This window comes from Rhinolophus sinicus, linkage group LG07 (assembly GCF_036562045.2).
Source record: "Rhinolophus sinicus isolate RSC01 linkage group LG07, ASM3656204v1, whole genome shotgun sequence".
Lineage (NCBI taxonomy): Eukaryota > Metazoa > Chordata > Mammalia > Chiroptera > Rhinolophidae > Rhinolophus > Rhinolophus sinicus.
In genome coordinates, this window is record NC_133757.1 from 49,789,085 (window position 1) to 49,814,240 (window position 25,156).

A 25,156-nucleotide genomic window follows, 5' to 3' on the forward strand; every position below is an offset into this window, starting at 1 on the left:
TCTAGTCATTATATTATTGAAAAGAATGATTTAATTTAAACAGCAACAAAATTTTCAAAAATATCCCAGAAGTGTTTCATCTTCACACACCACTGGAAAAAAAGATTACACATCATTCTGCCATCATATTTACCCTTTTGAAAACAGAAAAAAAGAATGAAAATTGAAATTCTGAATGAATTACAATGGTAAATAGTATGTCAAATATCCATATTAAAAATCACAGTACGTCCAATTCTACTACAGTATAATGACATGAGTACTTCAGTGTTTCACAATACAGATGGATATACTTTTCCTTAATCTGCTTTACTAAAGCTACAACCTAGAACAACTTATTAAGTAAACACTAGGCAGCATGTAAACATAAACAAGTGTATTTATTTCACTGATATTTGCAATGCTTCTCTGCAAAGGGTGTGTGTTATCCCCAAAACATGTGCAATATATGAAAACAATAGTTGCCATGAACACAGAATAGAAAAGAAATGAGTATCTGCTATTGCTGTATTTAAGATATATGGACTTCTGAGAACAGATTTAAGTAGCTTCAGATTAGTCGGCCAAGTTATTCCTTGTGCAGACTATAAGAATTATTACAACAAACATAGTTTCACAATTAATTTCATGTTCATAGTTTATATACCCATAGAACTCACTAAACCGTGCTTAGGTATCTGCACAAAAGCTGAAACATGAGTACTGAGTCTAACACAATACACAAAGCCTAACACAATACTTTGGGCATTAAACACATTCACATATGTATTGATTTAAATAGAAATATTATAAGTTGAATAATGCTAAATAATTATAAATAGGGTGAATATATATAATAAATACAATAGATAGGCTATTAGACTGTAATTGAGGATAGTCAAGTTTCTGGCTTGATTTTATCACTGTTTCCAAATGTCTTAACATGACAAACTATTTCTGTACTATTCCCTGGACCAGCCCTTCCTTAAGGTTCAAATAAAATTCTACCCCATCCATAAAAGTTATGTAAAATCATTATCATTCTTGATTTCTTCCTCTGAATTCCTGTAGAATTAACATTCTGCACCACTATTATAGTACCTTTTCTATGAAATCATTTGAACATGTACCTGTCAACTTCTTTTAGGCTTCTTAGTCTCCTCAGTGCCAATGAATGAATTTGAAGTTATCACTAACAGCAGTAACAACTGTTACTGTTCAGTTTCACTAGAGTAGATACAGGAAACTTAGGTTCTCTTTCTAGCTCTACTACTAGCCAACTATGTGACTAGTAAAAGCCTTACCTGAGACTGTATTCTAGGAGATACAGAGCACAGGCGGTACTTATTTTTTTAAGTCCTTTCTGGTTTTAAGAGTTCATTTCAGAAAAACAAAATGTAAAAGTATTTTGTATTTTTTGTTAGAAGAAAGCCATCCTGAGTGGTTATTAATGATATAACATCCTACATTAGCCTCATTGGTTTAAGCAAACTGCACATAATCCAAAATGTCCAACTGCCATTATTTCATTCAAGTCATTATTGAGCAAGGTATTGTGAGGGCATTGCAAGAGGCACAAAAATGAACAAGATACAGTCTACCCACAAATATCTTATAATTTGGTAGTGAACACAAAACAACTATTGAAATAACAACAATGCAAAGCAGGAAAGAGCTACAAGAACATATTAACAAGAATTCAAAATGAAATATTACCTTAGGTTAGAAAGTGGAAAGGGCTCAAGAAAGGCTCCAAAGAAGAAGATTTACTTAGGGTAGGAAAAAGCTAAGCATTCTTTACAAAAGAGTTCGGCTGAATGCATTATCTTAGAAGACTTTGTCATTTTTTTGCTTTGTCATTTTATCTGAGGAATAGAATAAGCTGAGGAATGGAATAAGCTACGGAAAATATAATTTTTACTACACAACTACGGTACTTCTAAAACTGCAACAATATCTTAGGCTTTAATTATGCCAAATAATTTTTGAAACATCCCCATACATATCTTTTGATGAAATGAATCAGATTGAAAGTTCTGCATTGAAGACACCAGGACGACTGCCAAAATACAGTAGAGATTAACGTTCATGTCTAGAAAAGATACACTTTCATACCTCAAAGTGACATTACTGACAGAATAAATGAGGAAAGTTCACACTTCAGCTAACTCTGTTCAGCAGAGAACAGAGTTAGGTATTTTAAATGATCTGGGTGAGAATGTAAAATTAATTTAAGTTACACAAGTCTCTAACAGTAAACATGATTCTGTAGGAACAAGAATCACCTCACAGAAATGTTAGGCTCAACACAGAACTTTCGTACATATTAGTGCTAAATGAAGATGCTATGGAAAAGCACGTCAATATCTTATAGGACTCAACTTTCTGACACTCTGAAACATTCCTTCATCCATCAGCTACGTCCATGGTTCACTTTCTCAACACACACACACACACACACACACACACACACACACACACACACACACACCATAGAGCCCTTTTACTGCAATAATAAAACCTGAAACTTATGCCTGCTGAAGGAAGAAGTGAAGACTGGCAATTTTCCCTTTCAGTTAGCTGTACTGAAAAACAAAGTGTGGAGAAGGAAAAGAAAAAATAAATCAACCAAAGAAACAGTTTGTTTAAAACAAAAACAAACAAACCATCCAGGAATCTGGAATCTACAGAAACAATGATGACAATATAAATTTTCTAAAACCTCATTTTGCAATACATACACAAATATCAACTCATTATGTTGTACACCCAAAACTAATATTATGTCAATTATATCTCAATTTGAAAAAAAATTTACTTTAAAAATGATAATGAAGATACTATCAGGATCTACTTGATACATTTTAAATAGTGATCAGAGGAAAATGCATAGAAACTTAATACTTTCATCAGTTACAACTGAAAGAAAATAAATGAATTAAATTCCAGGCTAAAAAAAGAAAAAGAAAAAAACCATAAAAATAGCAATATAATAAAGCAAAAGATGGTACAAAAAAAGAATTAAGATACAAGCACATATATTTAAGTGAGATAAATAAGAGAAACGCAGTAAGCCTAATTAATAAGTTAAAAATTATTTTTTATAAAATAATAAACAATTAGCTAACAAGAAAAAGGGGGAAAGAGCACAAATATACAAATGGGGAAATAACCTTTGAAACAAAAGAAATTTTAAATATTAAGAGACTACTTTGCAGATCTCTATGCAAATAAATGTGAAAACCTCAGTAAAGCAGAAATTACCTAAGGGAAACAAAGATGAACAAAATTGACCTCATTAGGGTTCTAAAGCTTAAACAGGCAGGTTAACATAGAGAAAGTCATTACTGAACTACTCCATAAAACAAGCCTAAGGCCCACATGGCTTCAGAAGGAAATTCTAACAAACCTTCAAAAGATAAAAGTAGTCCAAACGCATTTAAAATGAAGCAAAAACTTCACAATCCCAAAGTATAACATTGATATCTAACTCTGACAAATACAGTACCAAAAAAACTGCACAGCAAAGTCACTCATTAATATTGATGCAAACATAAAATATTAGCAAACAGAATCTAATATTACATTTACAAAACAAAGACCGTAACAAAGCGGGATGTATTCCAGGAATGCAAGGTTTCTTCAAAATTAGGAATATTGTTAATACCATATACTTCATTAATGGATATAAGTAAAAATCGTATGATCATCCTCATAGATGCTGAAAAAGACTTCGAAATTCAATACCCACTCTTCAACAAATGGTACAAGAACAACTGGATAACCATGTGCAAAGAATATGAACCTTGACCACAAACCATATATAAAAATTTACTTGAAATGGATCATATACTTAAATGTAAAACCTAAAACTATAAAATAAATCTTATATAAGAAATTATTTGCCTCACTTTTGGCAAACATTTCTTGACCACAACACAAAAACTATGAAGGCAAAATGAACAAACTATAAAAGAAAAAGACAATAAATTGGATTACATCAAAATTAAAATCTTTTGTTCTTCAAAGACACTGATGAAATTCAAAGATGAAATTCAAAGATGAGCCTACTAAGTTTAAAAAGTATTTCCTACTATAAGGCATTATCTATTTGTAAACATCATGTGCTTAGATTCAATCACAATGACTACTCTTTTCATATTCTTTGAGAAAATACTCAATTACGCCTATGACTCCTCAGAGTATTTCTCTAAACAGGGAGAAACAGAAAAAAATGATCACAGTCCTTCTTACTTGCACTTTCATCAACTGCAACCTACTTTATCCCTATGCAGCAATGGTGCAGAGTTACTGAACTCTTGCAGCCTTTCTCAGCAGGTGTTCCATGAGAGAATGAAAACACCCATTAGGCAATGAATTAACTTTTCTCCTACACCTTTAGAATGGTAGCGGTTTTGTGTCAATACGAATAAAATTGAGAAAATAATCACAGAAATAATTTATTTTGCTCTGTGGTTCAGAGGAGGAACTCTGGTTGAGAAAAACTGTTAGATATGGAAAACTAACCAGAACTAACTTGCAGCACTAAGAGTAAGTAATACGATTAGTCATCACATCCCTATTTTGCACAGACAAAAGAGGAGCTAACAAAATAAAAACATATGTTTAACATTGGGTAAGACTAGTAAAGAAACTACGTCAACTTCATCTATCAAAATATCTTCTTAAGCTACCTCTGCTAAACTCTACAGAGCAGTTTAATCAAATGTATCCATAAACAGAGAATAACCATTAATATTTTCCTGATATGTATTTAATCACTACAAGAGAAAATGAGTATACTAAATCAGAAAATGAGTATACTAAAATCCTAAGGGTGGTTATGAGAAAAGGCCAGAATTTTGACTAGATTTGAAAATAGTAAACTCCTAAAATTGAAATTAAAGTAATACCACCTTAAAATTTATTTGTAAATAGGTTAGAATCTGAAACAATTGTTTCGGAGCATTCTACCAGCCCCATGAAACGCAACCCTATTCCCTCTTTCTTTTTTCCTTGTTGTTGTTTTTTTTCTCTTCTGCTATTCATACCTTAAGACTGCAAGTCATTCCAAAGCACTTTTAGCTTCACTGACAGTTCTCAAGACTAAAGAGAGCTATTAATATATCCTAAGAATGGAGTTTCCAGTTCCATCATCCATGGTCAGGTTTCTAAGTCACAGTATAAAGAAAACACAAATGTTCAGTCTTTTTTCCCATACAAAGCTTCTGCTTGGCAAGCTAACATAGACGGTAATCTAAATGCCTCTCTTCACCTTTCCCTAGCATAGAGGTCTCACCTTGGCCTTCCTGTAAATAGAAAGTATTCCTAAACACAAAAAGAGAAAAGGGAGCAATGATGTGTAAAACAGCAAAGTTCATTGGACTTAGAAGTCTTAAATTTAGATCCCAATTATCCAAATTTAAACCCTGGATACCATCTGGTCTCAGTGTTCTTACTTATAAAATTGGGGGAATCAGGTTACATGGACTCCTAGATTCTTTTCTATCTAACATTTTGTGATTCTGTGACGAAAAGGCCAAAGATTCAAAAAAATATCATGTCACCTCCCAAAACTTCTCAGAAGCCCCAAATTCCCGAAGCCCTTCAGGTCCACATCTATTTATTTCTCTTTTGTCCTCTAACTCAGTTTCTTTTCCCTTTACCTGGGTTGGTGCTACTAGTAACAAGTAGCACCCCCTTTCCATTTGAAGAACAAAAATGTCTTCACACATTGCCAAATGTTTCGTGGGAGGCAAAAATCAGGCCTTGCTGAAAACCACTGTGCTAGAGGATAGAAAAGAAAAAAGTAATAGCAATTTCCTCAAATTCTTGAGACCAAGTGCCTTTGGTCAGAAAGAAGGGTTTCCCTTTCTCAGACTTTTGGGCGCTGGCATAGTGCCAGTATTACCACTGCCCTAGAGATGAGCCTACAAATTTAGGTCTCTAATCATAATAGAGTATATACAAACAACCCAATCAAAGAATGGGTGAAAGATTTGAATAGATACTTCATCAAAGAAGATATATAAGCGACAAATAAACACAGGAAAAGATGCTCAACATTTTCAGCTATTAGAAAAATGAAAATGAAAACTACAATTATATACCACTACATATCTATTAAAATGTCTGAAAAAAACCCAAAACAAAACAAAAACAAACACAATACTAAAACCAACAATACCTGATAATACCAAAGATGCAGAGCAACTGAAACACATTGTCGGTAGGAAGGCCAGATGGTGTATTCCTAAGTTTTTACTCTAGAAATGAAAACTTGCGTTCACACAAAAACCTGTACCTGAAAGTTCATAGCAGTTTTTTCATAATCACCAAAACTGGAAATAAATGACTTTCAACAGTTGAATGGAAAAACTCTAGTACATCCATATAATGGAATACCACTCAGCAATCAATCAATCAATCAATCAGTCAATCAGGAACAAATTATGGACATTTTCAACAGGAATCTGAAAGGTATTATGCTGCTGCTGAAAGAAGCCAGTTTCAAAAGGTTACATACTTTCATGTGACATTCTGGAAAAGTAAAACTAAAACTATAACTACAGTTTTACTTTTAGTGATGGAGAACAGATCAGATTGCCAGAAGTTACTGGTAGGGAGAGGGTTTGACTACAAAGGAACCACACCGAGATTTTGGGGGTGAAACTTTGTATCCTGACTGTGAGGATGGTCACACAAAGCTATACATGTATTAAAACTCACAGAAATGCACAGCAAAAAGATAAGTCAATTTTATTGTATACAATCTTTAAAATATGAATTTAAAATTCTGACTATTTCATTTAAGATTTCTACATCTATATTAACTATAGATTGTAGCCTATTTTTCTCACCTCTGTCAAGTTTTGCTTAAATTAAAAGTTAAATAATGTACTAAAGTGCTGATTCTCTTGCTAAGCTCTGGAAAGTTTAAAACAGTATGAAAATAATCTATTTGTTTAACTAGTGCACCAGTTAAATCATTTATCACTTCTTTTTTCTTTGAAGGGTAGTTCTCTACAAAATGTTTCAGTTTCTCCCATGGTAATTTGTTTAAATTCTCTACTTCTATCCATTTCAGGTGATGAAAATGCACTGAGGAAAGGATAAGTAGCTCTAAGAACACAGAATAAAAGGTCCAGGCCAGATTGGAACCCACGTCTATCTAAGTCTAGAGAGCCCTTTTAAAAAAATCATTATAAATAAAAAGGTAGTTGTCACTTAGAAAACTATTATATAAATTATTTCCAGAGTTGTACATGTGGGGCAATTTTTATGTATTTCTTAATCATAAATGTTATTTTGACCCTGAATGACAGTTCTACCTTGCTTAAGCCAAAAAGTGTAAATGATATCAATCATTAAAATGAAACATATGAACCTACAGCTAACATCATACTCAATGGGGAACAGCTAAACCATTCCCCTTAAGATCAGGAACAAGACAAGGATGCCCACTTTCACCACTTTTATTCAGCATAGTACTGGAAGTTCTAGCCACAGCAATCAGGCAAGAAAAAGAAATAAAAAATTGGAAAGGAGGAAGTAAAATTGTCATTATATGCAGATGACATCATACTATATATACAGAACCCCAATGATTCCACCAAAAAACTACTAGAACTGATAAATGAATTCAGTAAAGTAGCAGGATACAAAATTAATATTCAGAAACCAGTTGCATTTGTATACACCAATAACAAACTATCCAGAAGGAGAAATTAACAAAACAATCCCATTTACAATGACCTCAAAACCAATAATATACTTAGGACTAAATTTAACTAAGGAAGAGCTGTACTCAGAAACTTATAAGACATTGAAGAGAGAAATTAAAGAAGACACCAATAAATGGAAACATATCTCATGCTAGTGGATAGGGAGAATTAATATAGTTAAAATGTCCACACTACCTAAGACAATATATAAATTCAATGCACTCCCTATCAAATTACCAATGACATTTTTTACAGAACTAGAACAAATAATCCTAAAATTTATATGGAACCATAAAAGACCCCAAATAGCCACAGCAACCTTGAGAAATAAGAACAAAGCGAGAGGTACCATGCTACCGGACATCAAATCATACTACAAGGCTACAGTAATCAAAAGAGCATGGCATCGGCATACCGTGCTTCCCTGAAAATAAAACCTAGCCAGACAATCAGGTCTAATGCATCTTTTGGAGCAAAAATTAATATAAGACCTGGTCTTATTTTACTACAAGACTAGGAATAATATAATATAATATAATATAATATAATATAATATAATATAATATAATATAATATAATCTGAGTCTTACATTAATTTTTGCTCCAAAAGACGCATTAGAGCTGATTGTCTGTCTAGGTCTCATTTTTGGGGAAACATGGTAAAAATAGATGCATAGATCAATGGAACAGAATAAAGAGCCCAGAAATAAATCCATGCCTATATGGTCATTTAATCTATGACAATAGAAGCAAGTATTTACATTGGGGTAAAGACAGTTTATTTAATAAATGGTGCTGGGAAAACTGGACAGATACATGCAAAAAAATGAAACTGGACCACCTTCTTATGCCATATACAAGAATAAATACAAAATGGATTAAAGACTTAAATGCAAGACCTGAAACAATAAAACTCCTAGAAGAAAGTATAGGAAGTAAATTCACAGAAATTACCCTTAGTAATATTTTTACTGATATACCTCCTTGGGCAAGGAAAGCAAGAGAAAAAATAAACATGTGGGACTACATCAAACTAAAAAGTTTTTTCACAGCAAAGGAAACCATCAATAAAACAAAAAGTCATCCTACCGAGTGGGAGAAGATATTTGCCAATGATACATCTGATAAGGGGTTAATATCCAAAATTTATTAAAAAACTCATACAACTCAATACCAAAAACAAAACAACAACAACAAAAAAAAACCCCAATCCTATTAAAAAATGGGCAGAGGACATAAAGAGACATGTCTCTAAAGAGGATATACAGACAGCCAACAGACAAATGAAAAAATGATCAACGTCCCTAATCATTAGAGAAATACAAATAAAAACTACAATGCGATACCACCTCACTCTTGTCAGAATCGCTATCATCAATAAATTAACAAACAACAAGTGTTGGCGAGAATGTGGAGAAAAGGGAACCCTTGGTGCCGGCACTATGGAAAAACAGTATGGAGGTACCTCAAAAAATGGAAAATAGAACTACCTTATGACCCAGCAATTCCACTCCTGGGTATCTAGCCAAAGAAATCCAAAACACTAATTCGAAAAAATATATGCACCCCTACATTTATTGCAGCGCTATTCACAATAGCCAAGATATGGGAACAACAGAAATGTCCATCGACAGATGACTGGATAAAGAAATGGGAAACATTTATACAATGGAATATTACTCAGCCATAAAAAAGAATGAAATCTTACCATTTGCAACAACATGGATGGACCTTGAGAATATTATGCTAAGTGATATAAGACAGACTGAGAAAGACAAATACCATATGATCTCACTGATATGTGGAATCTAAAGAACAAAATGAATGAGCAAACAAAACAGAAATAGACTCAGAGATACAGAAAAAAAAAACATTGTTGGTTGTTAGATGGGAGGGGGGAAGGAATGGGGGAGAAGGTGAAGGGATCAGAAAGTGCAAATCAGTAGACACAATATCGTCATGGGGATATGAAATCCAGTACAGGGAATATAACCAACAATGTTGTAAAGATTATGTAAGGTACCACATGGGCACTGGACTTATCAGGGGGATCACTTCATAGACTGTGTAGATGCTGCCCAATGTGCTGTACACCTGAAGCTGAAGTAGAACAATATTGTATGTCAACTATAATTAAATATATATATACATGTAGTCACGGGATGTGAGGTATAGCATGAGGAAGATAGTCAATGGTATTGTAACAGCTATATAATATTATGTTGCTTTGCACACCTAAAACTAATAATAATAATTTAAAAAAACATATTGGGCAATATGAACAAATATATTAAAAACATATAGGTAAGTCAAAAACTAAAAAATAAAACCCTAAATATACAAGTTATATAGTCTCATCTACTGGGAAGTAAAACTAGTAAACAGTTCACTTTAGCTTTTCTCAAAAGCAGGCCCAATCCGACAGGAACTGGGTGAAGCCATATTACACTGTAAGCTTCAGAGGTTTGAAAACCCAATACATATTCCACTAATAAACATTTCCTCACAGACTTCATGTGAAGCTTTTCCTGCCTTCTTTGTAGCATCTGAAGCCTTTTATTAAGAATAAAATCATTATTTTGTACATTACAATTTCTGCACATAAATAAAATATTCTATCAAAAAAATCACTTTAAAGCTTTTTTTTTAAAAAAAGTCAGTTTTCTAAATATGCTCATCTATAAATTTCACTCTACCTCAACTGTTAACAGCCAAGTCCATAGTACCATCCTATCAAGATTGGATTTCTACAGTCGTCTCCTAAGTGAACTCCTTGCTTCATTCTTTACATTAGCCAGAGTAATCTTTCATAAATGCAAACCAGAAACTCAATCGGCAGGTCTACAGGGACAGAAATTAGACTGGTAGGCAAGGGGAAAGTTGGGAGGAGATGAAGAGTGAGTGCTAAAGGGTAAAGTTCTTTTTGGGATAATGAAAATGTCCTAAATTGAATCTGGTGATGGTTACACACCTCTGTGAATGTACTAAAAGCCACTGAGTTGTATACTTTAAATAAGTGAATTATATGGTATGTGAGTTGTATCTCAAGAAACCTGTTATAAAAATGTAAATCAGATCATATAATTTTCCTGATAAGTAACTAAGTTGAGATTAAAAACCAAGCTACCTTCCAACTCTATGATCTTTGTTGTCTCAAATATTTTCAACACCATTTTAATTACTTTATCAATCACATGGTACAATGAAGCTTCCTCATTCTCTTCATTTTTTATAAAACTTCAAATATTAAAGGTAGTAGAAATCCCTGATTCTGAAGTTGACATTTAAGGTGTAAGCAAGACATTTAAATAGTTATTTTTTCTTCCACCTTCAATTTACTTGCCCAGTAACTTCAACAAGTGACCCCTTGCTATCACCTTATAAGACCATGTGAGAAAGCATGACAGATTTCATTATCCTCTCCAAAATCTTTAATCTCTTGATTAAATCCCATGGATTCATCTTTCTATACACCTGTAATTCTTGCTTTGTTACCTTTAACAAGAAAAAACATGGGCAAGCAATATAATAGACATTTATCCATGACAACATTAAATAGCCTTCATGAATAAAAAATTTTCAAAATCAAAACATTAAAACACTGGTGTTAAATGGCAGTAAACGAAAAAATTTGGGTGAACAGGGACTGAAAGATTTCCTTAATGGAGATAAGGAAGAGAATTAGGAGATGGAGATGAATGTCATTTGTTCTATTAAAGAACAACAAAAAAAGTTTATTAAAAACTCAACATCTAGCATTTAAAACAATCCCAAAAATCCATCCTAAAATTCATGTGGAATTGACATCTCACCAAAGATATACAGATGGCTAATAAGCATGTGAAAAAGATGCTGCACATCATATATCATCAGGAAAATGCAAATTAAAGAAATGAGACACCAATACACACCTATTACAATGGCCAAAATCTAAAACACTGATAATACCAAATATTGCAAAGGATATAGAACAACAGGAACTCTCATTCATTGTTGATAGGAATGCACAACGGTACAGCCACTTTGGAAGACAGTTTGGTGGTTTCTTACAAAACCAAACACATTCTTACCACATGATTCAGCAATTGCACTTCCTGGTAGTATTTACCCAAAGAAGTTGAAAACTTACATCCACACAAAAAAACTGCCTACAGATATTTATAGCAGGTTGCCCAAACTGGGAAGCAACCAAGATATCCTTCTGTAGGTGAATGGATTAATAAAATGATATACACCCAGACAATGGAATATTATTCAACACTTAAAAAAATGAACTATCAATTCATAAAAAGAAATGAGGGAAACTTAAATGCATATTATGTGAAAGAAGCCAACCTGAAATGGTTACATGTTATTGATTCCAACTACAATGACATTCTGGAAAAGGTAAAACTATGGAGACAGAAAAAAAAATCAGAGGTTGCCAAGGATCGGGGGAGGGAGAGGGATGAATGGAGGAGCACTGATAATTTTTAGGGCAGTAAAAATACTCTGTATGATACCATATGATGGATATATGTTATTATACATTTGTATAAATCCATAGACTGTACAACACCAAGAGTTAACTATTATGTAAACTATGGACTTCAGGTGATGATGATGTTTCAGTAGGTTCATCAGTTGTAACAACTGTACCTCTTTGGTGTGGCATGTTGATAACGGGGAAGGTTATGCATGAGGACAGAGGCTATATGGGAAACCTCTGTATCTCCCCCTCAATTTTGCAAATATAATTGTATCTCCCCCATTTTGTGAACTTATAATGACTCTTAAAAAAACAGTAGTTTTTAAAAATTCACATAGAATCTCAAGGGAGCCCAAATAGCCAAAACAATACTGGAAAAGAACAAAGCTGGAGGATTCCCACTTGGTGATTTCCAAATTTACTACAAAACTATAGCAATCAAAACTGTGTGGCACTAGCATAAAGACAGATATATGGGGTTCAATGGAATAAAATAGAGAGCCCAGAAATAAAGCTTCACATATATGGTCAATTGATTTTCAGCTAGGGTGCCAAGACTATTCAATGGTGAAAGGATTTATTTTCAACAAATGGTGCTGGGAAAACTGTATGTCCACATGCAAAAGAATGAAGTTGGACTCTTACCTTGTATCACATTCAAAAATTAACTCAAAATTGAGCATAGATCTAAACATAAGAGCTAAAACTGGAAAACTCTTAGAAGAAAACATAGGAGGAAATCTTTATAACATTAGATTTGGCAATGGACACCAAAAGCACAGGCAACAAAAGAAAAAATAAATAGACTTTGTCAAAATAAAAAACTTTTGTTCATCAAAGGGCAGAATCAAGAGAATGAAAAGACAACCCACAGAGGGGAGAAAATATTTGCAAATCATATATCTGATAAGGGATTAATATCCAAAATATAGAAAGAATTCCTGAATCTTAACCAAAAAAGAAAAATCCAATTTAAAAATGGGCAAAGGACATGGATACATTTCTCCAAAAAAAGATATACAAATGGCCAATAAGTGCATGAAAACATGTTCAACATCGTAAGTCATTAGGGAAAGGCAAATCAAACCCACAATGAGACACCACTTCACACACATTAGTATAGCTATTAGCAAAAGTGAAATGCACTTCTCCAGCCTCCAAAATTTTCAAGCCAGAATTCAAATATGTAATGTACTGGTTGACAATAATACATTACATGAATAATATGTTTATCATGTGTGGTCCTAAAGCTCTTAAATGTTAATTTCCATAATAGCTTAAAATAATTACTTTGAACTCAAAGAGTTCAAGGCCAAAAAAAAAAAAAAGGCCAATCATTTAACCATGGTAGGTTGAGTTAATCTAATCATACAACTGAATAAACCTGAATGGCCTATGTAAACTTACAACTGTATTCTGGTTTGTAATTTGTTAATCAGCTAATTCATTCATTGCTAAGTCTGTTTTCTTTGTTCATAAAGCTTTAACATGGAAGTGTATAGCAAAAATACTGGTTGACTTAGCCTAAAAAGTCTCAGAATGACCATAGAAAGAGTAAATTCTTAAAAAATATAAAACATTGAACTGTAGAACAGACTTAGAATACTTTATGGGCTTCCCTATTAAATGAAAACATCTAAATCCTACTGTGATATAGAAATGATATGTGAAGACAGAATGAAGCAATCATTATTTAGTAAGAATGGTCACCTTTCATTTACAGAGAACTCTGTATTTTATAAGTGTTCCAATGAATAAGTGCTCTCTTGTTTGTACTATATTAAATTTTCAGATATGGAAAATGGGGTACCTGTATTAAAACATAATAATTCCATGTCAGAACTCAACTGTGGGTCCAAAACATGTTACTCAGTCTCCTCCAACAGCAAAGAATTCATTAGTATTATAGGCCAACCTATAAGAATAATATACATTTCTGCCAAAGAAACTCTCCTTCTACATACATAATTACAGCAGAATATTTTTTTAGCCTTCATAGCATCAAACATCTTTATAGATACTATTTTATAAAAATATGGCTATATTTATGTTCTCTCTAGAAAAAAACCTGCCAGGTTGACAGCAATATATTTCACAGGATATTTTCTGGCCTTTTAAGTCTGTACTCCAAATTCTATTTACTCAGGTATTTCTTTCCCTTTTTTATTAATAATTTTATTTTTCATTTACAGTTGACATACAATATTACATTGGTTTCAGGTGTACAACATAGTGATTAGACATTTATATAACTTACAAAATGATCACCTCAATAATTCTAGTACCCATCTGACACCATACATAATTATTACAATATTGACTATATTCCTGGTGCTATACTTTAGGTCACCACAACTACTCTGTAACTACCAATTTGTACTCTTAATCCCTTCTTCTCCTTTTTTACCCATCCTCCAACTCTCCTCCCATTTGACAACCATCAAAATGTTCTATGTATCTATGAGTTTGTTTCCGTTCTGTTTATCTCGTTGTTTTGATTCCACATGTAGTTGAAATCATACGGCATTTGTCTTTCACTGTCTTACTCTACTCAGCATAATACCCTCTAAGTCCATCTATGTTGCTGCAGATGGAAAGATTTCATTGTTTTTTTATGGCTGAGTAATATCCCATTGTATATTTGTACTACTTCTTCTTTATCCATTCACCCACTGATGGATATCCAGGTTACTTCCATATCTTAGCTACTATAAATACTGTTGCAATAAACATGGATGCACATGTCCCTTCAAAGTAGTGTTTTGCATTTCTTTGTATAAATACCCATAAGTGGGATTACTGGGTCCTTCTTTGTCTCTTGTTATAGCCTTTGTGTACCTGAAAGTCTATTTTGTCCAGTACAAGTACTGCTACACTAGCTTTTTGTTTGTTTCCATTTTCATGAACTATCTTTTTCCATCCCTTTATTTTCAGTTTGTGTGTATCATGCGATCTGAAGTGAGTCTCTTGTAGGCAAAATAGGTAAAAGTCTTGTTTTCTTATCCATTCAGCCACCCTTTGTCTTTTGATTGGAGAATTTAATTCACTTACATTTAAAGTAATTGTTGATAGATACATAGTTATTCATATGTTTTACCTTTTTTGTTTTGTTCTTCTTAAAGAAGCCTTTTTAACATTTATTATAATATTGGTTTGGTGTTAAACTCCTTTAGCTTTTTCTTGACAGGGAAGTTCTTTATCTTTCCTTCAATTCTAAATGATAACTTTGCTGGATAGAGTAATCTTGGTTGTAGATCCTTGCCTTTTTTCCCCCTTTTCTTCTTTTTTTTAATCACTTTCAATCTTTCATGCCAATCCTTTCTGGCCTGCAAAGTTTCTGTTGAGAAATCAACTGACAGTCTTATGGGAGCTCCCCTGTAGGTAATTAACTGCTTATCTTGTGCCTCTTTTAAATTTTTCTTTGTGTTTTAACCTTTGGCATTTTAATTATGGTGTGTATTGGTGTGGGATTCTTTGGGTTAATTTTGTTTGGGACTGAGGTTTCTGAGCTTGTATGTCTATTTTCTTCACCAGGTCAGGGAAGTTTTTTGTCATTATTTCTTCAAATAGATTTTCAATTTATTACTCTCTCTTTCTTCTGGTACACTTAATGTTGTCCCAGAAGCCCTTAAACTGTTCTCATTTTCCCCCCCTTCTTTTTGATGTTCCCAATGGGTGTTTCCTGCTATCTTGTCTTCCAGATCAATCCTCTGCTTCATCTAATCTACTGTTGAGTGTCTCTAATATATTCTTCATTTCAGTTATTGCATTCTCCATTCCTGTTTTTTTTTTATGTTTTCTATCTCCATTTTTATGTTTCTTATCTCATTGTTGAAGCTCTCCCTGAGATCATTGAGCATCCTTATAACCAGTGTTTTGAACTCTGTGTCTGATAGATTGCTTGTCTCCATTTTGTTTAGTTCTTTTTTCTGGAGCTTTGTCCTGTTTTCATTTGGGACATGTTTCTTTCTCTCCTCATTTTGGTTGGCTGCCTCCCTTGCTTGTTTCTATGTGTTAGAGAGGGTTGCTATGTCTCCTGGTCTTGGTAGAGTGGCCTTATGTAGTAGGCATCCTGTGGGGCCCAGTGGTGCAGTCTCCCTGGTCACCTGAGTTGGGTGCCCTCATGTTGTAGTTGAGTCTTGGTTGTTGATAACATGTCAATAGGAGAGATTGACCTTTGGGCTGAATGGTTATGAGGACTGGCCATTACTAAAGTGGAAAAGCTGTTGTGCAGGGGCTGACACTATGGAGCAGAATTTGCTTTGCAGGGCTCTGGTGCCTGCCCAAACTGTCCTTTGAGTGTGTTGACCATGAAGGCAGCCGGGTGGTGCTCTGGCTAGCTCTGAAGCATGCCAGCCTTGGGACCTCCTGGGAGTGGCCTTGCTGCAGGCCAAGTTTAGCTGCAGCCTGTGCCGTGCCCAGGGCTACCTGGCATGAGCCACAAGGCAATCCACAGATGTCAGCCACTCGTGCTGGACTTGGAGGTGCTTGGGAAAGGCCAAGCAGCAAAACTAAGGACAACTAGTGCCTGACTTGGAGCAGCCACTAGTGCCTGGCTTGGGGCTGCTCAGCAAGAGATACCAAGGTCAGATGCTGCTTGTTTAGGGTTTGTGAACCTTTGAGAGGTTTTAGGAAATTTCACAGCATGAGCCAAGATAGGCCATTTGTATGGAAAAGCCACTGGAATTGGCTTGAGTGCACCTGGAAGTCACATGGTGCAGGGTCTCAGGGAATCACCAGGACAGGGCCAACCGGGTGTTAGCCAGGTGGATGACTCATATATGGCACCTGCTCATGCATACCAGGTAGTGGGAGGGCTCAACAAAGGAACAATTGATTCTTCCAGCACTTGTGTGTGGAAGAAAGCTGCCCCTCCAGCCTTTGTCCTGAATCCAGACAATTCAGTTCTTCCCCATATATCCCTGGCACCTTTTGAGCTACTGCCTCAGTGATAGAGCTCAGAGAGAGTGAGTTCATGTATGGGCCCTTTAAGCGGAATGCCTGAAACACCAGTCACCTTCTATCTCACTCAGCTACAATCTCCGCTGGTTTTCACAGCTGACAGTTGTAGAGATTTCTCTTCCTGGCACTAGAACCCTGGGCTGGGGAGCTTGGTGTGGAGCTGGGACCCCTCACTCCTCAGAGGGCACCTCTGAAGCCAAGACATCCCTCCCTATTTTTAACTGCCACACACGGCTGTGGAACCAGCCGGTTTCATGGCTCCGCACCTCCTACCAGTCGTAATGTGGCTTCTTTTGTATGTCCTTAGTTGTAGGATTTCTGTTCAGCTAGACTTTAAGTGAATCTCAATGATGGTATTTTGTACCATGTTTCCCCGAAAATAAGATCTAACTGGAAAATAAGCTCTAGCATGATTTTTCAGGATGACATCCCCTGAACATACATTCTAATGTGTCTTTTGGAGTTAATATAAGACTCGGACTTATTTTCAGGGAAACAGGATAGTTTAGTTGTAATTTTGATGTGGTCGTGAAAGGATACAAGCATGGTTTTACCTACTTCGCCATCTTGACTGGAAATCTTACCCAGGTACTTTTAAATAAATATTTTCCCTTGCTTAAATGAAGATGGTGTTTTAAATTTTAGGATTTAATTAAAGCCAAAATTAGAACATCACAAATTAAAGCTCTACTGAACATGTAGGTAAGTTTGCATTGTTGTTGTATAATTTGGGGTTAAATGGAGGCCCAGAAAGTTAAGTGTCTTACTCAAGATAATCTCGTTAATTAATTCTAGATACCTTACTAACTTGACCGCTTACTGGCCATTAATTTTGAAGTCAGTCTCCTGTGATTCCTGACTTGGCAATTTTGTGCTTCCATAAAACAGGGATAATAATACTTACTGCAAATGACTATGAAAAGGATTAAATGAGAAATGGTTGGGAAAAATGAGCACAGTGCCTATCACACAGTAAATTACGAATAATTGTTTGTAAGGTAATAGAAGAGGACACTGCTGATGGTGATAATTCAAATAAAAATTGTTATGTAATATAAATTTCACTAAAATATTACATAAATATATAACACCTAATATATTTTATATATAACACTTTTATTACAAACATTGAATTATAATGCGAAGTAAGATTCTCGTCATAAATGTATCTATTATCTCTCCTTGCTATTTTAGTCAAGGAAATGAACATGTTTGGTCCTTTTCTTCTAACCTAAATAGCATTTCAAATCTGTGGAATCACTTTGCCAAGAAATCTTGTATGTTGATTAAAAAACTATGTAGTCCAACAACAACAAAATCCCAATTCAAAAAATGGGCAAAGGACTTGAATGGACATGTCTCCAAGGAAGATATACAAATGGCCAATAAGCCCATGAAAATATGCTCACCATATTATGGAAACGCAAACCAAAACCACAATGAGCTACCACTTCACACCCATTAGGATAGCTATTATCAAAAAAACAGAAAATAACAAGTGTTGAAGAAAATGTGGAGATAGCGAACCCTTGGGCACAGCTGGTGGCAATATAAAATAGTATTGCCACTATAGAAAACAGTTAAACAGAATTACCATATGATCCAGCAATTCCACTCCTAGGTATATAGCCAAAAGAATTGAAAGTAAGGAGTCAAGCAGATATTTGTACACCAGTGTTCATAGCAGCATTATTCACAATAGCCAAACGGTAGGAATGGCCCAAATGTCCATCAACAGAAAATTGGATTAAAAAATGTGATAGGTACATACAATGGAATCTTATTCAGCCTTAAAAAGGAATGAAATTCTGCTACATCCTACAACGTAGATGAAGTATGAAGACATTATGCTAGGTAAACTAAGTCAGACACAAAAGGATAAAATTGTATTACTCCATTTACATAGGTATCCAGAATAGGGAAAGTCACACAGATAGAAAATAGAATAGAGGTTAGCAGGGTCTAGAGGGAGGAGGGAATGGGAAGTTATTGTTTAATGGGTAGAGTTTCTGTTTGGCATGATGCAAAAGTCTTAGAAATGGTAGTGGCAATGGTTGCACAACAATGTGAATGGATTTAATGCCAGTGAATGGCACACTTAAAAGTGATTTAAATGGCAAATTTTATGTTATATATATTTTACCACAATTGTAAAAAACTAGTCCAAAAAAAGCTTACTATGAGGAATATGGCAATTCATTCATTTATCTGAAATTTAAAATTACAAAAGATAGAAACTACCAAGGATGGTGTAATCAGGGAAAATTTAATAAAGGGTCTGTTTACAAAGATGTGGACAGTGTTAACAGAAACCAACAAGGGACAGTGAAGCAGCCTGGACATAACATGGGAAGCCACTAGGCCTTAATGGGCCAGGGAAGGTATTAGTTACCAGAACTCACAGTCAGTTGTAGCTGGAACTTTGGGAGAGAGCTGCCTGATAAGAGCTGTGTGGCCTTCAGCAGACTGTAACTATTACCAACCAACAAAGCCAAATATATATATATATATATATATATATATATATATATATATATATATATTCACACTTCACTCCCGTCCCATCTTCTGTCACTGGCTAAACCCTACCGAATACCAGAGGGAATGGAGCCTGTAATGTGTAGTCCACGAACGTGGACTTCCTGGGGCATAAAGCAGGATGGGAAAGGGTAAAGACTGAAAATAGAGGGACAAACGGAGAATATGCCACACAACATAACACACTACTTTTCTTCCTATTTCTATTTTATTATACAAAAGGAAGAATTATATTTTTCAGAACAAAAAGAAAAGTTCCTGTTCCCACAGAAAAGTTGGGGAGGGGGTCAATGTGTTAGGAAGACACAGGTTTTTGTTGTTTAAAAAGAAAAGATACACACATTTTTGACAAAAGATACATTCAGTACATGTTCTGCCCCAATATCCTCAAAACATTGAGATAAAATATAAAGAAAAAAAGGAAACAATATAGTAGAATATTAGAGCTCTAAGAGTCCTTAGAAATTTTCAACATGACGGGAAACAGGCCAGAGAGGACGGCACTTTAAGCAACTTCATCAAGATCACAAAACTGGTCAGTAGCAAAGTTGGAAACAGAAACCAGATCTAGAGACTCTTTAATTCTCTTCTCATCATACTTATGCTACAGAAATAAACTTGGGAATGCTTAATAGTGGGAAAATTAACTAGCAAACAAGTTTTTAAAAACACTCATGCTCCACAGCAGCATTATTCACAATAGCCAAAAGGGTGAAAGCAATTCAAGTGTGTATCAACAGATGAATGGATAAACGAAATACGGTTTATACATACAATGGAATAGTGGAGGAATGTACTATTCCTTCTACCTAATATTAAGCTTCACTGGGCTCAGAGTTTGTGTAAAATTCTCTCAATACGTTCCCCCAGCATGACAGTTATCATACTTAAATTAGGCAATCTTCAAATACTTGAGCAGTCGACTAAGAATGACTTTGTTCAAGCAGTTTTCTAGTTTATTGCTATATATGCAATATGGAATTTAAAACCTGCTAAAATCAAGACAAACTGAATGAAGAACAATATAGTTAACTCCTTAGGTTCCTAAATATTTTTAAATCCCCATGGCTAAACATTCTGAAACTGGGAAAATAAAATCTTGAGACATTATTTTTTGTTATTGTTATTAATAACAATTACATTTAATAAGAACCCACTATATCCAAGACATTTGTCATGTATTAAGTGAATCCTCACAAGACCCCTATGAGATAGGTATCATCATTTCCATTTTCCAAATGGGATAAACTCAAGTTCAGAGGGATTAAGTAACTTGCTCAACACCCAAAAGCAATGGAGTTGGGTTTTAGAATATAGATCTGTTTCCACTAAAGTCTGTGCCACCAATGTTAGTAATTAGAGTTGCAATATCCATTGAATTGAGCCGTTAACATTTCTTTTAAACAAAGACAAGACAGTGGAGTAAACAATGTTGCTTCAATTATATTTTCTCTAAAAATATAATGAATCATCAGAATAATCCATAAAGATACAGAACCAGGCATTAATGTTAACTATAAAGTTAATACCCAATGACAACAATTAATGCCAATTATAGTGATTTATTTTTCATATAATGCACAAAATGAAGTGGTTTCTAAGCTAACAGATTTTTAAACACAAAAATAAATAAAAGAATCAAGCATTTAATCATATTAGCTACATATACTTAAATATTTAAAAATTTTATTTACTACTTATAAACTGCAATTTATTAATCAAGTTCACCCACAATAATAAAAATATTATCAATACTCAATTTCAACAAACTCGCCAAATATACAAAATACCTAAAGTTATAATATCTGAATACTCCAGAGCAAGGGTACTATACATGTAACAAGAGTACAAATATCTGTACTTAAAGAGTTTAAATTTAAATTCTATAAATTAATAAAATAATAGACATTAAAAAAGAAAAATCAACTTACAAACTGTAAAATACAATTAATTTATATTGGAAAAGGAAAAAATTACATGTAAAATTATTTTAGGGTACATCTATTGTTTTTGCCTGTCCAGCTACCATTCTCCCTTCTAAAGGAAATGCTATCTCAATTTTCCTTTAGGAATTATATGCTCCCTACCCTAATTCATATGGTTTGAAACTGTATGCACTCCCTGTACCACACTCCAGGGTAGGAACAAAATACAATCCAGGTTACACAAGCATTCCATCACTCTAGCCACAGAGGTTGCCTCTAGGATGGGCTATGACCCAAATCAGGCCAATGAGACTCCTACGTACACAGTAGTTTGCTGGAAATATAGAGGAAAGGAAGTAAGTTTGCTCTTTTCTGGGGTTTCTGAAGTTGTAGGATATAAGCCTAGATCTAGTAGTACCATCTTTCTCTGAGTCTGACTCTAGATGCTTTACTTCGTTACACTGATTCCCAAATATTCAAAGAAACTAGTGATTACCTGGTGCTTGCAGGGGAAAACATAAATTAGGATTTCAATTTTCAATGTTATATTTTTATAATTTTTTCCATTTTTCCAAAATAAACACCTATTACTTTTATAATAGGAAATAAAACATTTAAAAATACTGCCCCTGTATTTTCCTCTCAAATATGCTCAGGTATCAATATTTATTGTCTTAAAAGTATTAACAATTTTCTCATAATTTACAAACATGAGTAGAACATCTATTTAAAACCTTTTTCCTTGGCACAAAAGCAAGCTATTTTTTGAGTGGGGGAAAGAGTTGTGATTTAATTTTTTAAAAAACTGGTTCTCTTTAAAAGGGATATATTAAACAACTCTATATGGAAAAATGGTTTAATGTTCAGTAAGTGCTGCAGCCATTGTAAAAATTACTCGAGGTAAAATTAAAGATTAAAAGTAGCCAAATTAGGTTTAATAATTTTATCATTATTTTAGTCCTATAGTACTAAGTAATATAAGATTTGAAGGGTCAGTTAAATCTTTCAGATGGCTCACTTGATTAGAGCGCGAGCTCTCAACAACAGGGTTGCTGGTTCAATTCCTGCATGGGATGGTGGACTACAACTAAGATTGAAAACAGCGACTGGACCTAGAGCTGAGCTACACCCTCCACAACTAGATTGAAGGCCAACCACTTGGAGCTGATGGGCCCTGGAGAAACACACTGTTCTCCAATTAAAAAAAAATTGGTTATAATTATTTTACATAATATTGCATTAAGGGACATACCATTGTTTCATTCTTAAGACAGTATAGGAAAGTCAGTCTCATGATTCACCCCTTGAGAATGTAAAAAAACCTACTGAATATAGTAAATATTCTCTAGATTATAAAGGAAGATAGCAAGACATGCTTTTATTCTCTTGCTTCTTTCGTTTTGATTAGTTTCTATCACTCTTTTTATCCGTCTCTCCCCAGGCACACAACCCACTCCTGAATCTTCACTTTTTGTCAGCATTACTTTGTGCTTTATAATCTTCATTAAGGGCACTTAAGTGTTAATGACACTTTCTTGACATAATTAGGTGGCCAGAGTGATGTTCTTAAGTGGAAGAGGTAATCAAGGATTTATGAAGGGCGACAATAAAGAGTAGCTAGAGGCCAGAGCCACCTCACAGACAAGTGGCAGTAGGTTCTAAAAAGATTTTAGGTTAGACAATATTCAACAAGTTCTTTACCTTGTCCAACACCAGAAAGACAGCAGGTTGGTTATCCTGTCTCAAAATGCTGACATTTTACTAATTTGTCATATGGTTCAATAAAACTTAAACTCTCCTACAGCTATCAACCCCAAATTGTTTCACTTAATCTGCAAACTCCTTTCTTCTGCTGCCAGATCACTTGCACACATGACCTGAAGAGATGATTTATCATAAAGAAAGGTATATTCAGGAATCCACCCCAAAAAACAGTATAAACACATCTATTTATAAAATAACAGAAAGAGAATGGATCTTTCCAGGTATCACAGAGAGAATAAAATATTTTATTCTAGTCTCTTGGCTATAAAATGGTTATTCTACTTATATTTACAAATACCTACAATATTTTTTAGGCATTTGAAAGAGAGGGTAAAGAAACCATAAACATTAAGATTACAGACATAGCAACTTAAAGAAGTCTGCTTTAACTCTTCTCCCAACATTCACATAGAGTCAGTAACACCTGGCTCATTCTCAAAACATCGTATGGTGGGTCAGGATGGGATGGATGGTGAGAAGGAAACTTGAGAGAGAATGAGGACGGAAAAGCACTGGAAAGATAAAAACTGAACAGCCCAAGAAGCCTGCACTTTGTTTTGCTCCTTCGGGTCTCCGTTGCTTTTTCCACTTCGTTTACCGTTTCAACAATTAATACTTCTCCCCATCAGAGATCTAACTGTAAACTCCCCCACCCAGTTCCAACCCCATCCACAAATCCCAGGGATGGGGATTGATCCACCAATCAAGTCTACCTGTGTCTCCCGGTCGCCCGTGGGGCAAGGGGACGTCGGCGCCCAAGTGAACGCAGCCGCTAGGAACTCAGCACTGGAAGTTCTCCCGGGACACTGCGAAGGAACTGGGTGAAGTAAAGCGGAGGACGGGAAGCAGACAGGACAAGGAGTCCTCTCAAGTCCCTAAACTGAGCGCACTGGGGAACGACAGCTATCTCTCCGCCTGACCTGACAGGTCGCCTGATTCCAGAGCGAACAAACGGCTGGCCCGGGAGATCAGGTCCCTAAAGTTGTTTCGCTTTCCCCCTCCCACTTCCATTTTGCCTGCCCTGAATGGCTGTCTCTTCACACCCTTCAGAGCCCAGGACTCACCCGTCCACGTTCGCGCTCCAGGACTTCTGCGTCAAAACCGCCTACCTCGGAAAACCATAGAGACGGGGAAACAGCTGAGACAAGCCTCCACCTTCACCGCCCAGCCTCACGTGACTCTCCTAGCCGCTGGGCCTGTCGGGATCGTGGCGAAATGCGTGTGGGAGGGGCATGGAGGAAAAGGAGTGAGGCGGGGCCAAGGAAGTAACCCGCCCCGCCCCGGCTTCGGGCCCCGCCCCCTCAGTGTTTAGGCGGGAAAGCGAGAGATAGTATGGGGGTGTCCCAAGAACTCTCGGGCTTTTTCTCTGGTGTTACCCCCGCCACACACACAAGGGATATGGGAGCCTAAGAGATTTACTGTGCCTTCTGCCACCTCGTTGGTACCCGTTTATGTGTTGGCTAAGCAGAAAGGAGTCAGTGAAAAGAAAACTGGACCATAGTGAGTTGGGAATTGCTCCTTTTGAACTGCATTTATTAATAGGTTTGGGCTTCTGGTAAAAATTTCCCTTTTCCCTGACCTTGAGGTGTGTTTTTTTTTTTTTTTTTTTTTTTTAATTTAGAAACCTCACCACTTCCTCTACTGTATGGGTTTTTCAAGTGTTCTCTTTGCAAACTATTGTGCTGGAGAGTTTAGTTCCTAAGCTACTAATGTTTTTCTCCGATGTTGCTATAAGTGAAGATGGAGAAGGAGCCTCTCATTATGGAAATAGAATGAAAATATTTTGATTATGATAT

General features: G+C 35.1%; 1 protein-coding gene across 2 annotated transcripts in view; it reads right to left on the bottom strand.

Moving 5' to 3' along the window:
* MICU1 (mitochondrial calcium uptake 1) overlaps window positions 1-24,559 on the bottom strand; it is a 180,341-nt gene extending 155,782 nt beyond the window's left edge. The window contains exon 1 of one of the 2 annotated variants that reach the window (XM_019745859.2): window positions 24,425-24,559. The gene's annotated coding sequence lies outside the window, so the exon portion shown is untranslated. Of the gene's footprint in view, window positions 1-24,073; window positions 24,328-24,424 lie in introns of those variants that run through there. The other variant, XM_074339573.1, reaches the window with a different exon arrangement.
* Window positions 24,560-25,156: the final 597 nt, after the last annotated feature.